We start from the raw sequence: 16,446 nt of genomic DNA, 5'->3' as shown, positions 1-16,446 counted from the left end.
TCAGCTCCCTGCAACCTCTGCCTCCCAGATTCAAGCAATTCTCCTGCCACAGCCTCCCAAGTAGCTGGGATTACAGGCATGCACCACCACACCCGGCTAATTTTTTGCATTTTTAGTAGAGACAGGTTACCATGTAGGCCAGGCTCATTTTTTGAACTTCTGACCTCAGGTGATTCACCCTCCTCAGCCTCCCAGAGTGCTGGGATTACAGGCGTGAGCCACCTCGTCCAGCCAATAATCTCTGTTCTTAACAAGTTTCCCAGGTGATTATTTTGCAGCAATCTTAGTGATAAATGGCATTGTGAAACTATTGATCTAAAACTCTAGCATAATGGCTTAGTGCAACACCAGATTTACAGCTGCTTCCTATAAAAGCTTTGTTACTCCAATTGGACTTTAAGCTCCTTAAAGACATGGGTAATATTTAAATCATAACTTCTCACTGCCCACAGATCTACCTAAAGCTGATTACATAATAGATTCTCACAAAATATTTCCTGATTGACACAAAGCAGGAATGCCAAGAACATCAGAGAGACATTTGTGTGGGCTACCATCTTGGAGCCTGTTTAAATATAAATTTTGCAAATATAAAGGGATAGAAAATGAATATGAGGGTAATAGAACTGATGAGTTTTTTTGTTCAAGATTTTATTCTGAAATGTCCATACTTTTTGTCAATGAAAAAGGACACAGTATTCCTGACTTTTTAGGTTCAGGCAAGTATAATCCTCTTGTACAGGAAAAAAAGTATCTTTATTCATCACCAATTTATATATTATACCCATTTCCTTCCTTTTCCTTTCATATACATTTGGAATGTCAGATTAAGACAGGGACAGACTTCTAATAAAGAAGAAGACAAATGGATTATAAACAAAATAAATTTGATCTTTAAAAGATGAATAGTCATCTAAAACTCTCCAAAAACCCAGCTGACAGTTTTATTTCCCATTGCAAGTACAGAAGGGAAAACTATATTTTCTAAGGCCTAATGACACCTACAGAAGATTGAATACATACAGAAATAAGAGATCACACCCTGGGATAAAAGATAATAGCAAAAACTTACATATCTAGGACATTTAGTGATGAATCAAGTACAAAGGACAAGAGTCAACTAAGGCAAATCAAGTAGATCTAGTTTTCCTACTAACCTTTCTCATCTCATAAATAAGGTTTCAGGACCTGCATCTAAGGGGAATGAACACATTCCAAACCAAACCAAGCCAAGCCATGAGAAAGCATTCACATTAAAGACCTCTCTGTTGGAACAGAAACTAAAGCAACATTCTAAGGGGGACTTAATATCCTTAGCATGCTTTTTCATTCTTGATAAAAGATGAGTTAGAGTAGGGTCTGAACCACAGAAATCTTGACATAATTCACAACAAATATCCTACATGGAAATTTATATATGACCCAGAGATCTCTAAGAATTTTAATAGAAGGCCAGAAATGGTGGCTCACACCTGTAATCCTAGCACTTTGGGAGGCCGAGGACGGATCGCTTGAGGCCAGGAGTTCAAGACCAGCCTGGGCAACAAGGCAAAACCCAACCTCTACTAAAAATACAAAAATTAGCTGGCCGTGATGGCACATGCTTTTAATCCTAGCTATTCAGGAGGCTGAGGTGCAAGAATTACTTGAACCCAGGAAGCGGAGATTGCAGAGTGAGCTGAGATCGTCCCACTGCTCCCCAGCCTGGGCAACAGAGTAAGACTCTGTCTCCAAAAAAAGAATTTTAATACAATTATAAATCAGGAGTATCCATCACTAGCAAAATAGGTAGCACTGAGTTGCTAGAAAAGGTCAACTTGGCATTGGACCTTTCTATTTCAAAACATACAAGCCAAGCCAGGGCAAGGCAAAAGTGTAAGAAGGATTTTTTTTTTTTTTTTTTTTTTTTTGAGACAGAGTTTTGCTCCTGTTGCCCAGGCTGGAGTGCAATGGCACGATCTCGGCTCACTGCAACCTCCACTCCTAGGTTCAAGCGATTCTCCTGCCTTAGCCTCCCTAGTAGCTAGTATTACAGGTATATGTCACCATGCCCAGCTAATTTTGTATTTTTAGTAGAGACAGGATTTCTCCGTTTTGGTCAGGCTGGTCTCGAACTCCTGACCTCAGGTGATCTGACCACCCTGGCCTCCCAAAGTGCTGGGATTACAGGAGTGAGCACCACACCTGGCCTGTAAGAAGTATTTTTAACCTATTCACATATTGGATCCATTCAAAAGATAATCTGTCATTATAGGTTCCTCAAAATCCATTTTGTAATTCCCCTCTGCTGCCAGGCCGGAGTACAGTGGCGAGATCTGGGCTCATTGCAACCTCTGTCTCCTGGGTTCAAGTGATTCTCATGCCTCAACCTCCCAAGTAGCTGAGATTACAGGCATGTGCTACCACACCCAGCTAATTTTTGTATTTTTAGCAGAGACAGGGTTTCACCATGTTGGCCAGGATGGTCTTGATCTCCTGACCTCACAATCCGCCTGCCTTGGCCTCCCAAAGTACTGGCCATTTTGTCATTTTTAATTTCCACTAAAGGTCACATCATCGATGACTGGCAAGTATAAGAAAAATACCGGCAGTCCTTGCTTTGCATGGTAGTGCGGGACCACAAAAATAACCATGCAAGCTGAAATCATGCAAAGTGATTTTAATAATCAATAGGGGAAATTACAGTTGTTCTGGTGTCCTTTAAAAATGTTTGTCAAAGCATTAAAAACTCTCTTACTGTTGGTAACAATGTAAAGAAAAATGAAAAAACAGTAAAACTAATACTTTAGTATACTATAATTTAAAACATTAAGCCATTTAGTGCGCCTTCACTAAGTGCCTCTGGCTGCCTGTCTAGAGTTCCGCAAGTGGTGGCAGTGGCAGTGTTCCCACTGTCGGTTACTTATTTTATTACTCCATTTATGCTCAATTGGATTTTACTTCTAGAGTTACCATTTTTGGTTTCTTTGTTGCTCTTTCATTTTTACTGGCCACTTCCCACTTTTGATTATCTATTTTGCCAATAGGCCATGTAAGTTTATTACTTAAGAGGCAAGGAGGCAGCAAAACACACTCTCCTGTCTGTGTGTAAACTGAAGAACTAACACGTGGCTGTTACTTTTGCAGTGACTTCTGATCTGCATACTGAATAGCTGGCAGAAGAACCTGTACTTCATGCATTCATAGGTAATATACCACGGTGACTGAAATTTGAATCCTAGGTGACTAGTGTTGTTACCTTATGGTAACTGAAATCAGTACACATCAGAACCCTGTAAAGCAAGTCCTGCCTATACAGCATCCTCTTAAAAAGCATTTTTAAAAAGTGTCCTGGACAGGCATGCTAGCTCACGTCTAAAATCCCAGTACTTTGGGAAGCTAAGGCAGGAGGACTTCTTGAAGCCAAGAGTTCAAGACCAGCCTGGGGAAAATGAGACCCCCGTCTCTACCCAAAAAAAAAAAAAAAAAAAAAAAAATTTTAAAAATTAGCCAGGTATGGTGGCATGTACCTGTAGCCCCAGCTACTCAGGACACTAAGGTGGGAAGACTGCTTGAGCCCAGGAGTTTGAGGCTGCAGTGAGCTATGACTGCACCACTGCACTCCAGCCTAGGAGACAAGGTAAGACTCCGGCTCTTAAAATAAAAAAAAAAAATTAAAAAAAGGACAAAAAAACAGTGTCCTGCAGGAGTCAAAGTTATTCACAAAAATATTCCATAGTTATAAGAGAGACATAAGGGAGACACTGGGCTGAGATCAAATCACCTTTATTTACTAGCAGTACTTCTCAGTGAATTCAACAAGTTAATGAGCACTTTGAATTTCCATGCTGGGGATCAGCATAAGTGATAAATACTGTTCCCAATCTCAGGTCTGTCTCTCTCTTCCCTCCGCCCCCTGACAAAACACTTCATGGGTTATTACTTTCCACCTTAGAAAACTGCCTCAGAAGCTAATTTTCAGACATACTAGATGTAAAGAGTTTATTATTTGTTTTTGTAACTGTTTTACAATTTTACAATTTAAATTTACAAAATTAAAACATTTTTAATGTTTTGTAATTTTACAATTTGTACAAAGTACCAATAAACCAAGTGTGTTGTAAAATCACCCCTAATCAACACAGGAGATTTAAATGGTGATAGCATTACCAAGCATTTACTGAATACTAACAAAGCACATTAATGAACGCATAAGAACCAAAGAGTCAATAACTGATCATACATACACTAAAACTTTCTAAAACTCTCTTTTTAACCTCAAAAGAAACAGATTGTCTCCAATTACCCTTATTATAATATGATTAACAAGTATTTGTAGGGCTCTTTCTAGGCTGACGCCTAATTAGAGTCAAATCTTCTTACACAGATCAAAATACAAGAAGCAAAATACATAAGAAGCAAGATATAACGTATCTCTAAGCCAGCCATATGATTTTCTTCTAGATCAAATTACTGGAAGCCAGGGCTACCCTTACCCACCAAGCATAGCTTCTATCCTAGGGTAAGAATTCAAAGCTATAATCTAGTACCACAAGCACTCTGATTTCAGTAATTCCAACCTTGCCTGTCAGATTTATTTAAGTGATATTTGCCAAATCCCTTTTGCACAGCTTGACTCCATTCCTGGCTAGGGTCATCTTTTTGTCACCAGTGTATCAGAATACAGAGTGAGCAGTTTAAGAAGACCTGATGCCTAATCCCACATGGAAATCTTGTTTTGCTCTAGTTAAGAAAATTAGGAGGCAATGGGAGCTGGTCAAAGCAGACCAAGAGGCAACAGGAAAAGAGAATCGCAAGGAAGGAGATAAAATACTATCAATAAATGGCCACTGGTGTGGGGCAATTTAGTGTACAAGCAGTCCAGCAGCCTACATGGCACTGAAGATAACTAAGGTCCACAATACTTAGTCAACAAAATTATATGTCAACTATTTTTAGAAGGATTTTGATAGACATGTTATGCTTTTCTTAATAGAATACTACTCTATTTAAAGCAGTTTAATCTCCTGAGTAACTTTTCTGAGGACAGTTACATTTCACAAGCAGAACTTTCAGTTATAGGAAAATCTTATGTATGTAGACCATATCATTCCCCAAAGATGGTAAAGTGGTTGCTAGTTTTCTTATTTGCCAATTAATCTGTGAAATGTTAACACTGCATTGCAGCAGTTCTCATGCTAAAGGTTACTTACCATCATAGGTTTCTAGTGTTTTGAAAAAGAAGGGATTCTAAAGGAAGGAAGAAATAAGTTAAAACAGCAAACAAACAGATTCAAATTAAAATCATATCACAAGTAACCTTCAAGGCAGTATATTTTTTCAAGATAGCAGGATCAGAGAACTATTCAATAAAGTAAGAGAGCAGCTTTCATATTCTACCTTGAGAGCCAGGTTCACAATGCGTCTGCACACAGGTACAGGTCAATGAAATCACATCATTATACAGGCATTCATACACAAACACAATCATCATGTGAAAAATCTGTTATCAATGAAATCCAAACTCTTATTTTCAAACCCCGTATCTCTTGCTATTTACCTACTGGTTTAGGGTTAGAGTCCCCCATAAGCAGAACCTGAGACAGGATTGCAGGCATTCATATGGTAAGTGAGCCCTGGAAGCACTGTTAAGTGAATGGAAAAGTAAGACAAGGAAAGGGAGGCAGCTTTGGGGACAATTGGAAGACTAAGTATAAGGGGCTTCAGAGTGACCCCACCCAAAATAAGAGGAAGCTAGGTATTTATTATCTACCATCTCCCATTAGATAATGGTTGAGGGTTGTCCCTGAGGCATAATGTCCCAGCATTTCCAACCTGCTTCAAGTACAAGCTGCTGAGCTCCAGCAGTCAGAGAACGCCCTCAAGCCAAGTATCAGGTGTTTTCAGCAAGAAGTATTCCAGACAGAGACAGAGATGGAAACAGAGAAAGCCAGGAGATCCGGGTGAGGCTCCTACAGACCCTGCTGCATATGTACAAGCCTAGTCTCGCAAACCTCTAATGCACACACCCTTAACTTGCTCATTTCTTGTACAGATATGCTCACCTTCATACTCACTGTCTTCTCTCTTCTTTTACCCAGCAACCTCTCAGGGATAAACACGGAACAAGAATATACATCAAAAATGGTATAATAAATACTTATAGGTAAATAGGTACAGATTAAGTATATAATACTTAAGTAATATTTAATACTTAATTACTGAAAAAAGATTAAGGACAAAATTGTCCAACTTGTTAAGGAAATCCACAATTGATTTGTGCAGGAGGAAAAGAACCTTCAGATCTTAGGAATTCTCCAGAGGGAAAAATAATCATTTCAAGCAACTATGTGACAGTTCTAAAGACATGAATAAAATGGATGGATTTTTAAGACAAATTTTGTCCCACCCACCACTGAGGGTAGCCTCAGATTTAGGCTGAACTACAGTAGGCTCAGCTACCATGAATCTCTGTGAGACTGGACCATTATGTAAAACACTGAGGCCAGGCACAGTGGCCCATGCCTGTAACCCTAATACTTTGGGAGGCCTAGGTGGGAGAGTTACTTGAACCCAGGAGTTCAAGACCAGCCTGGGCAACATATTTAAACTTTGACTCTACAAAAATATTTAAAAATTAGCTGGGTGTATTGGTGCACACCTGTAGTCCCAGCTACTTGGGAGGCTGAAGTGTGAGGATCGCTTGAGCCTGGGAGGTGAAGGCTGCAGTGAGCTGTGATTATGCAATAGCACTCCAGCCTGGTCGACAGAGAGAGACTATAATTAATTAAACAAAAAAATAAATAAATAACTGAGGCAGGGCACAGTAGCCCATGCTTGTAATCCCAGCACTTTGGGAGGCCGAGGCAGGTGGATCACTTGAGGTCAAGAGTTCAAGACCAGCCTGGCCAACATGGTGAAACCCCATCTCTATTAAAAATACAATTAAAAAAAAAATACCTAGTCAGGCATGGTGGTGCATACCTGTAATCCCAGCTACTAGGGAGGTTGAGACAGGAGAATCGCTTGAACCCAGGAGGCAGAGGTTGCAGTGAGCCAAGGTCGCGCCACTGCACTCCAGCCCAGGCCACAGAGCAAGACTCCATCTCAAATAATAATAATAATAATTGAAACATTGAAGCAGGTGGAAAAAGGGCAATGGTCTTTTTGACCAAAGGGATTGAAATATCTTAGCTATTTTAAGAGACATCCCCCAGAAACTATTTAAAAACTTCAGAAACTATTTAAAAACAAAGGAAGAAATTGTGGTAATGAGCAGGGAATTTTCAGAGTTTTCCTGAGGAGGACAACTGTTCCACTGAAGTTCATTTAAGTACTGATTTACAACTTACATGTTAAAAGCACTACTCTGGTTTCTGGAGGGCAGAAGGAAGGGGAACAGTTAGGAAGCTACTTCAGTAAGCCCATCCTACACAAGGATAGTGATGAAGGCAACCAGTAGCAGTGAGATTCTGAAGGTAAGCAAACAAGATCTGGCCAAAAATTCTGGCCTGAACAACACGAAGGACTGCCATTAAGTGAGATGAAGAGGACTACAGGAGGAGGAGCAGGTCTGATCAAGAAGGGAGGGAGATGTGAGGTTCGATTCTGCATACACTCAAGGTTGGCCTATCTATATTCATCCAAGTGGAGATATGAAGTTGGCAATTTATATTCAAGACTAGCGCTCAGGGGAAGAGAGCTAGGAAAAAGATCAGGTGCATGCTGGAAAAACTACTGAGTTACCCTGGGGTACCCTGCAGTAAAAGATCAGGGAGACAAGGAGGAGTTGCAAAAGCAGAAGGAAAATGAGCACAGGGGTTCCCGAGGTGCCAAGATAGGTGATGCTCACTGGTAACTTTGACAAGAACTGTTTCAATAGAGTGTTAACAATAAAGGCCTGATTGGATTGAGCACAAAAGAAAACGGGACCTCTCTCATTTCTTCGGAGAAGAAAAAACTAGACACAACAAGTAGGAACAACTCGATGAATTTTGCTATAAAGGTAAGCAATGAAACAGGGCTGCAACTGAAAAGGGATGTCAAGTCAAGAAAAGGGGTTTTTGTTTTTGTTTTTAATAAAGGATATAGGCCGGGCTTCATGACTCAGGCCTGTAATCCCACACTTGGGGAGGCCAAGGTGGGTGGATCACTTGAGGTCAGGAGTTTGAAACCAGCCTGGCCAACATGGTGAAACCCTGTCTCTACTAAAGATACAAAAAAATTAGCCAGGCATGGTGGCACACACCTGTAATGCTAACTACTCAGGAGGCTGAGGCAGGAGAATCGCTTGAACCCTGGAGGTGGAGGTTGCAATGAGCCGAGATCATGCTAATGCATTCCAGCCTGGACAACAGAGCAAGACTCCCCAGCCTGGACAACAGAGCAAGACTCCATCTCAAAAAAAAATTAAAAATTAAAAATTAAAATAAAGGATATATGCATACAATTTGCATGCTGAAAAAAAATGATGAGGTAGGGATACAACTGTTGAAGCCAGGTCTACAATCTACATGACTTAGTAGTTGCCTTTTCTTTTTGAAAGGTTCTTTTGGCTTCAACAGTTCAGAAATTTCCTAAATCTGAACAGAGATATTTCCACACTAAGGCAAACTTTGGTCCAAAGTGTAGCCGTTATGTATATCTGGCTTGAGGCCTGCTAGGAAGATGAGATTCCTGAGGAGCTGATCATCAATTCACCCAATCTTGCCATTCATACTGAGGAACATCCTGAGGCTGTGAGCAGTTTCTCACATCCCTTGGGCAGGCAATGTCACCACTAAAATAGGGAGGAATCAAGAGGACCTCAGGACCTATATAACCACAAGAATGGCTGGACCTGATGGGATCCAGATGCAATCAGCATTATCACTGGCAACAGAGCAGCTTTATGGGAAACTGAAGGCCAAGGAAGTTTGTCCTGCCAGTGGGACAAATTCTGCTGAGCCTCCTGCTTTTATCGTTTTTTTTTTTTTTTTTTTTTGAGATGGAGTCTTGTTCTTGTCACCCAGGCTGGAGCGCAGTGGCACAATCTTGGCTCACTGCAGCCTCCACCCTCTGGGTTGAAGTGATTCTCCTGACTCACCTTCCCGAGTAGCTGGGATTACAGGCACCCGCCACCACACCTGGCTAATTTTTGTATTTTTAGGAGAGACGGGGTTTCACCATGTTGGCCAGGCTGGTCTTGGACTCCTGACCTCGTGATCCGCCTGCCTCGGCCACCCAAAGTGCTGGGATTACAGGCATGAGTCACCGTGCCCCATGAGCCTCCTGCTTTGTATAGCCATTTTCATTTGCTTATTTAAGTTCTTCAATCCTTAACTTCCATTAAAAAAAACCGGTACCCTTTCTCTGAGTCTACTAGCCTATCAATCATCATTACTCTTCTGACAATCTTATAGGTACACATTTTAGATAATTTTATTTTGATAAATATATATTTTCTTTATCTATTAAAATGTGGGCTGGGCGTGGTGGCTCACGCCTGTAATCCCAGCACTTTGGAGGCCAAGGCGGGCAGATCACCTGAGGTTGGGAGTTCAAGACCAGCCTAACCAACATGGTGAAACCCCGTCTTAAAAAAAAAAAAAAAAGTGACATGAGCATCACTAACACGATTTAGCAGTTACCTCTGTTCAAGGCAAGTAAATTTTAAAAACAAAATCCATTTAAAGCAATTTTAAAGAAAAGTATTAAATAAGTATCAAAAGTGTTACACTGAATGGCAGAAACTGTGATAGTGGCCAATGAAAGCCTGAAATGTGATGGTGGTAAATGAAACGAAAAGCTTACTGACATGGTGGAGAGGAAGGGATGGAAAGGGAAGAAAAGTCACTCATATCCTAATATTACTTGAAGTCCTAAGAAGTCCTCTGTATCAAGGTCTTCCTTTGTTTTGTCCTCTCGGAGTGTCTGAGGTGGTGACTGAATCAGCAGCAGCCCTGGGGTGAGGGGTAGGGCTGTAAAACAAAACACTGTGCAGACCCGCAAGAGGTAAGCATAGGATGGTCTCTGATTTACAATAATTCGATTTAGGATTTTTCAGTTTTATGATGGATTTATCAAGATGTAGCACCATGGTAAATCAAGGAGTGGTTCCCCTGGGGCTGAGGTGGTAACATTCCTGAAGAGATGGGTGGCCCCAACAAGATCCTGAGGGAGAGTGGTGTGAGACTTTGGAGCTTTAAGAGGATAATCAATTGCATAAGGGGTAAAGAATGAGAAAACTGAGAAATTAGGTTCAGATTGGGGATATGACCTCCCCTACCACAGGCTGGATGCCCACAAAGGCAAAGATAAGAGGAGAAAAATTAAGGGGGTAGAGTCCAGCACTGAGAACTTGGCATTTGGATGGTTGGAAAAGCAGGTATGAGGAAAGATGTCCCTGAACCAAACAGAAGGGACTGAGTTCACCCAGTCACCATGGGCTCTAAAGAAAACTTTGATCCTTTGATATAAGGACAGGCTGGCACAAAAAAAGTGACTCAATACATCAGGCACACAAAGTTAGCCTTTAAAGAAGTACTGAAATAGGAAGAATATAAGAGAGAAATATGAATCAGACCTGTGACAAGTTAAATTCAGTAAAAAGACTAAAATTCCTATAATCTGCATATAGTTTACACCCCATGATTCCCTCAAAATGTAGTGAAGTAAAAAGGACTAACCACATGTCTACATTGTAGCAAATAGGACAGGGGAGGCACTTTGGCAGTTCACAAAGAAGAGGAAAAACTCATGAACCCACAAACCTATCCCTTGGAGAGGAAAGCTCCCATGTGGTTACCACAGAAAGTTTCCAAAGCCATTAATGGAAATTGGCCAGAAAGCCCCTGTTGAAAGGATACCAGTGGTCCCATACCATCACTAATCAGCTCAGTTAAAATGCTATCAAAACCGTTTCATGTTCTGACCTTTGTTCATTTTTTAAAAACTATTCTGTAGGATTCCAGACAACGGAAATATCTTCAGATCACATCTCCATGACCATTTTATTTTCTTTTTAAATATTTATTAATATTAAAGTTTTAAGGGATACTGCATAAGTCAAAAGGTCTACACTGGACCACATTCCAGTTTCTCTGTGAAACAGTGAACACTCACCTGACAGCAGCTTTTGCACATTAAAAATTCCAAATTATCTACAATGGTGTAAGTTCTCCCAGCTTTCACAACTTCATTTTACTGCACAGGTCAAACCATTAAGATTATTAACTGATAAACCGGAGTCCATGTTGGGTGTTTGAAATTCCATGTTGGGTGTTTTGTGCTCAAGGAAAAACGGCATTTCTAAATTATAAAAGAAGAGAATGTTAACAAAACAGGCCAGGCGCGGTGGCTCACGCCTGTAATCCCAGCACTTTGGGAGGCCAAGGCGGGTGGATCACGAGGTCAAGAGATCGAGACCATCCTGGTCAACAAGGTGAAACCCCGTCTCTACTAAAAATACAAAAAGTTAGCTGGGCATGGTGGTGCGTGCCTGTAATCCCAGCTACTCAGGAGGCTGAGACAGGAGAATTGCCTGAACACAGGAGGCGGAGGTTGCGGTGAGCCGAGATTGTGCCATTGCACTCCAGCCTGGGTAACAAGAGCGAAACTCCGTCTCAGAAAAAAAAAAAAAAAAAAAATTCTGAAAGTGTTTTAGCCCTCTTCCCTATAATAAAATATAAATTGAACGTAAGATCACTGTATTTTCTCTGACACTGATTTTTGTGTTAAGATGAATGCAACTTACAGCCCAGTAAATAAGACTCTTACATTTGTATAATATATTTAAGCTCAAACTTCTATTTCATTATCAGTGTTCTTTACACTTGTCTTTGATCAACAGTCCCTTTAGAATATGAATTTTAAAATGTGACTACAGAAAAAAACAATTTCAAAATGCTCATCAAGAACAAAGATAAACATACACACAAAAATATATATCCTGCAGCATTGTTAAGTAGTAATAACAAAAGAGAAACCAACTGAAGAATCAATCATCAAAAGAGGACCAGTTAATTCCATCACACAGAATGGAATTCTATACAGCCATTAAAAAGAATGAGACATCTGTACATGCTGATACGACAAGCTCTCTGAAATATCCAAGATATTTTATTAAATAAAAAGAGTAAGATTTTTGCTTTTCCTTTTTTTTTTTTTTTTTCCCCCCTCCACTTTTCTATATTGCTGGAATTTCTTGCCAGGTCCTTTTAAGATGAGACAGTCTTGCTCTATCGCCCAGGCTGGAGTACAGCGGCAAGATCACACAACCTTAGCTCACTGCAGCCTCGAATTCCTGCACTCAAGCCTCAGCTTCCTGAGTGGCTGGGACTACCGGCACAAGCCACCACAACCAGCTAATTTATTTTTTGTATTGATGAGGGTCTTGCTACGTTTCCCAGGCTGGTCTCAAACTCCTGGCCTCAAGTGATCCTCCCACCTCGGTCTCCCAAAGCCCTGGGATTATAGGTGTGAAGCACAGTGGCTGGCCCTCTTACCAGATCTTTTTTGTTTTGTTCTGGTTTTTTTTGTTTGCTTTTTTAATGACAGTTTATATGGTCAAAGGAGACATGGACCTTTTTATGTATTTGCTTTTCTACTTCTTTATATTGCTCAGTATTACACATTAAATTATATTCCTTTAAATAATTCTCATCCTTTAAGTAATCAATGAGGATGCTAATGAAACCATTTAAAAAATTCCTGATAATGGAAAATAATCAAGCATTTAATTTTGCCTCTCCTACACTGTACAACTAGGTAAGCAAAGACTAAAGGAAAATTTTCTCTTTCTATAAGTATTACAAGTAACAAATGAAAAAACAATTTTATGATTATCAGTTATAAAATTGTATAATTATAATGCTAAAGGTATCATTTTGCAACTGCTAATGAATGAATAGATACTGGGATTGATCAATGGCAGCCAACATGACAAAAAGAGAAACAACCAGACATTTTATGCCTTCTGCTTAGGTTCCTGATAGAATGCTGCAGCACTCTCCTATGAAATTTTTGGGAGTTTGAGGGGACCTGAATCTGATCAAGCGTCTCTAGAGCCAACTACCAATTTACAGGAAAGAGAGGAGCATGTTAAAAGATTCTGCAGGGATGTAATCAGCAAAATCCAGAAAGTAGAAACTTTTAGGATAAACAACCACTTTGTGCAACAAAGAGTTTGCAAGGCGGATGGGGTGGAAGGAAGACCTGAAAGAAAAACCTATGGATCAGAATTTCTCAACAATAGCACTATGGAGATCTCAGACTAGATCATTCTTTCTTGTGGGGGCTAACCAGTGCAGAATGTTTAGTAGCATCCCTGCCCTCTACCTACTAGCTGCCAGTAGCAACCACTCTGCCACTCCCAAATCAAAAATGTCTCTAGACATTGCCTAGTGTTCCCTGGGAGACAAAATCTCATCTAATTTAGAATCACTGCTATATATTAAGAAACTTACAAGATGTAGCAACTAATCACAATGTGTGAACCTTATTTAGATCTTGATTCAAAAAAAATATGACATTTTTGAGACAACTAGAAATTTGGACACTAGGTATTGATGTTATTAAGAAATTGTTAACTATTTTTAATTATAATAAAAGTATTGTAAGTTTTTAAAACTGAGGCCTTATCTTTTAGATTGACATGCTGAAATACTCAATAGATAGAATGATATGATGTCAGGAATTTGCTTCAAAATAGCCAGGTAAGGGGGTAGTAATGAAACTGGCAGTCAATTGATACTCACTGAAGCAGGCTTATGGAACCTAGAAGCACAAGATATATTCAGTCTACTTCTGCATATGTTTGATATTTTCTCTTTAAAAAAAAAATAAAGTCAAGAAGACCATGGTGGCTGGCAACACTCAACTGAATGATAAACCAATCAGGTGACTAATTTCCACCAACAATGCCAAGTATGCTTGCTCATATGCCCTCAGAGGCTCTCAAACTAATCGATTTTAAAATAAAAATAATCACTATCTTTTTAAAAGACAAATTAAAATAAATGAACCCTAGAATACTTTAAATCCCTAGGGTTCACAAAACACAGGTTAGAAAATGCTGCTTTCGACAAATTCCTGGATCATTGGTGCTCTAGAGACTCCTATTATATACATTTGCCTGCTCAGTGTTTGCTACACTATGTCACTGATAATTGCCAATTCTGTTTTATTCTAAAAACTACTGGAGGCAGTGGTGGGTTGTTTTTTTTTAATTTAGATACATAATGATATTTTTAAATTTAGCAACAAAGCATCCTTAAGACACAACTTAATTATCCAATAGTAAACCAAGTAGTTAGGACTGTTTTCCTACCAGGCTGTTCTTCACAGTAGCTAATGATAAGCTACACTTAAAAGTATGTTACAGCAGTCCCCTGCCTATCTGTGGTTTCACTTTCCAAGGTTTCAGATACCAGTGGTCAACCAGGTCCAAAATATTAAATGAAATCTTCCAGAAATATGCAATTCTTAAGTTTTAAACTGCCTGCCGCCCTGAGCATCATGATGAAATCTTGCACAATCCCATCTATGATGTCAATCATCCCTCTATTCATGTATCCAGACTGTTTACACTACCTGCCCACGAGTCTCTGAGTTATGAGATCAACTGTCATGGTATCAATGCTTGCATTCAGGTAACTTATTTTACTTAATAATGGCCTCAAAGCGCAAGAGCAGTGAGGCTGGTGTGATACTGGCAATGCCGATATGCCAAAAAGAAACCATACAGTGCTTCCATTAAGTGAAAAGTAAAAGTTCTTGATTTAAGGGGAAAAAAAAAAAAAACCAGTATGTTGGGTTGCTAAGATCTACAGTAAGAACAATTCTATCAGCCAGGTGCGGTGGCTCACGCCTGTAATCCCAGCACTTTGGGAGGCTGAGGTGGGTGGATCACAAGAGGAGTTCAAGACCAGCCTGGCCAAGATGCCAAAATCCTGTCTCTACTGAAAATACAAAAAAAATTAGCCGGGTGTGGTGGTGCATGTCTGTAATCCCAGCTACTCCGGAGGCTGAGGCAGAGAATCACTTGAACCCGGGAGGTGGAAGTTGCAGTGACCCAAGATCGTACCACTGCCCTGCAGCCTGGGTGGCAGAGTGAAGACTCCATTTCAAAAAATATATATATAAAAAGAACATTTCTATCTATAAAATTGTGAAGGAGGCAAAAGAAATTCTTGCTAGTTTTGCTGTTGCACCTTAAACTGTAAAAGCTACAGCCACACTGTATGATAACTTTTATTACAATACATTGTTGTAATGTTCTATTTTATTATCAGTTATTGCTGTTCATCTGTTACTGTGTGCCTCATTTAGAAGCTGAACTTTGTCACAGGTATGTGTGTACAGGAAAAAACGTGGTATACTTAGAGTTCAGTACTATCTGTAGTTTCAGGCATCCACTGGGGGTCTCAGATAAGGGGGGGGGACACTACTGTATATGCACATTAATAGCTCTAAGGAAGAAAACTATACGATTCTCTCCACAGATGCTGAAGGAGCCTTTGATAAAATTCAACATCCATTCATGATTTAAAAAAAAAATACTTAAATAAAATTGAGGAATACTTTTTTCCTTTTTTTTTTTTTTTTTTTTTTTGAGGCAGAGTCTCACTGTGTCACTCAGGCTGGAGTACACTGGTGAGATCATGGCTTACTGCAGCCTCAACCTCCAAAGCTCCAGCAATCCTTCCGCCTCAACCTTCCAAGTAGCTTCAACTACAGGCACATCCCACCAAGTCCAGCTAATTTTTGTATTTTTTGAAGAGACGAGGGCTCACCATATTGCCCAGGCTAGTCTCAAACTCCTGGACTCAAGCCATCCACCCATCTTGGCCTCCCCAGGTGCTAGGATTACAGGCATGAGCCACTGCACCTAGTGGAATACTGTCTTAATATGACAAATTAGTTCTAAAGCTAGTATCTTTCTTAATGAGGAAAGAGGCATTTCTACAAAGATCAGGAACAAAGCAAGCATACCCACTATCTACCACTATTCAACACTATAGTAGAGATATAAGCCTGTGCAATTATATAAGTGAAATCAAACAGAGGCATAAGAATGGACAAAGCAGTAAAATTCTCTATTTGCATATCATATATTAGTTCCCTAAATGATAATACAACTAACTCAAATAATTTCTTCAGTAAGGTAGGATATAAAAATAACATTTAAAAAAGCAATACTTTTCATATACACAAACAGTAACCAATAGCAAACAAATGGTAGAGAAAATCCCATTTATAATACTAACAAAGAAAAATACTTAGGAATAATCTTAAGACGTGTAAAATCTATACAAAGAAAAAATCAAAACATACCTGAAAGACACAAAAGTAGATATAAATAAAGAGATAATACTATCCTCAGAGAGAAAGACTCTACATTATGAAATTATCAGTTATCAGGCTGGATGCAGTGGCTCACGCCTGTAATCCTAGCACTTTGGGAGGCCGACGTGGGTGGATCACGAG

At 39.7% G+C, this 16,446-nt stretch overlaps 1 protein-coding gene and 1 long non-coding RNA gene across 4 annotated transcripts in view; one reads left to right on the top strand and one right to left on the bottom strand.

Annotated features, from left to right (window-relative positions):
• Positions 1–16,446, top strand: part of LOC141580032 (uncharacterized) — a 152,841-nt gene that overhangs the window by 108,573 nt on the left and 27,822 nt on the right. For 2 of the 3 annotated variants that reach the window (XR_012512012.1, XR_012512013.1), the window contains one exon: positions 3,127–9,001. The exons of the other annotated variant lie outside the window; for it this stretch is intronic. This is a non-coding gene — a long non-coding RNA (uncharacterized LOC141580032). Of the gene's footprint in view, positions 1–3,126; positions 9,002–16,446 lie in introns of those variants that run through there. 3 annotated transcript variants of the gene reach the window in all.
• KDM7A (lysine demethylase 7A) overlaps positions 1–16,446 on the bottom strand; it is a 91,677-nt gene that overhangs the window by 68,629 nt on the left and 6,602 nt on the right. The gene's annotated exons all lie outside the window — the stretch shown is intronic.

Source organism: Saimiri boliviensis, chromosome 10 (genome assembly GCF_048565385.1).
Source record: "Saimiri boliviensis isolate mSaiBol1 chromosome 10, mSaiBol1.pri, whole genome shotgun sequence".
Classification (NCBI taxonomy): Eukaryota; Metazoa; Chordata; class Mammalia; order Primates; family Cebidae; genus Saimiri; species Saimiri boliviensis.
This window is presented reverse-complemented; position numbering and strand designations above follow the sequence as displayed.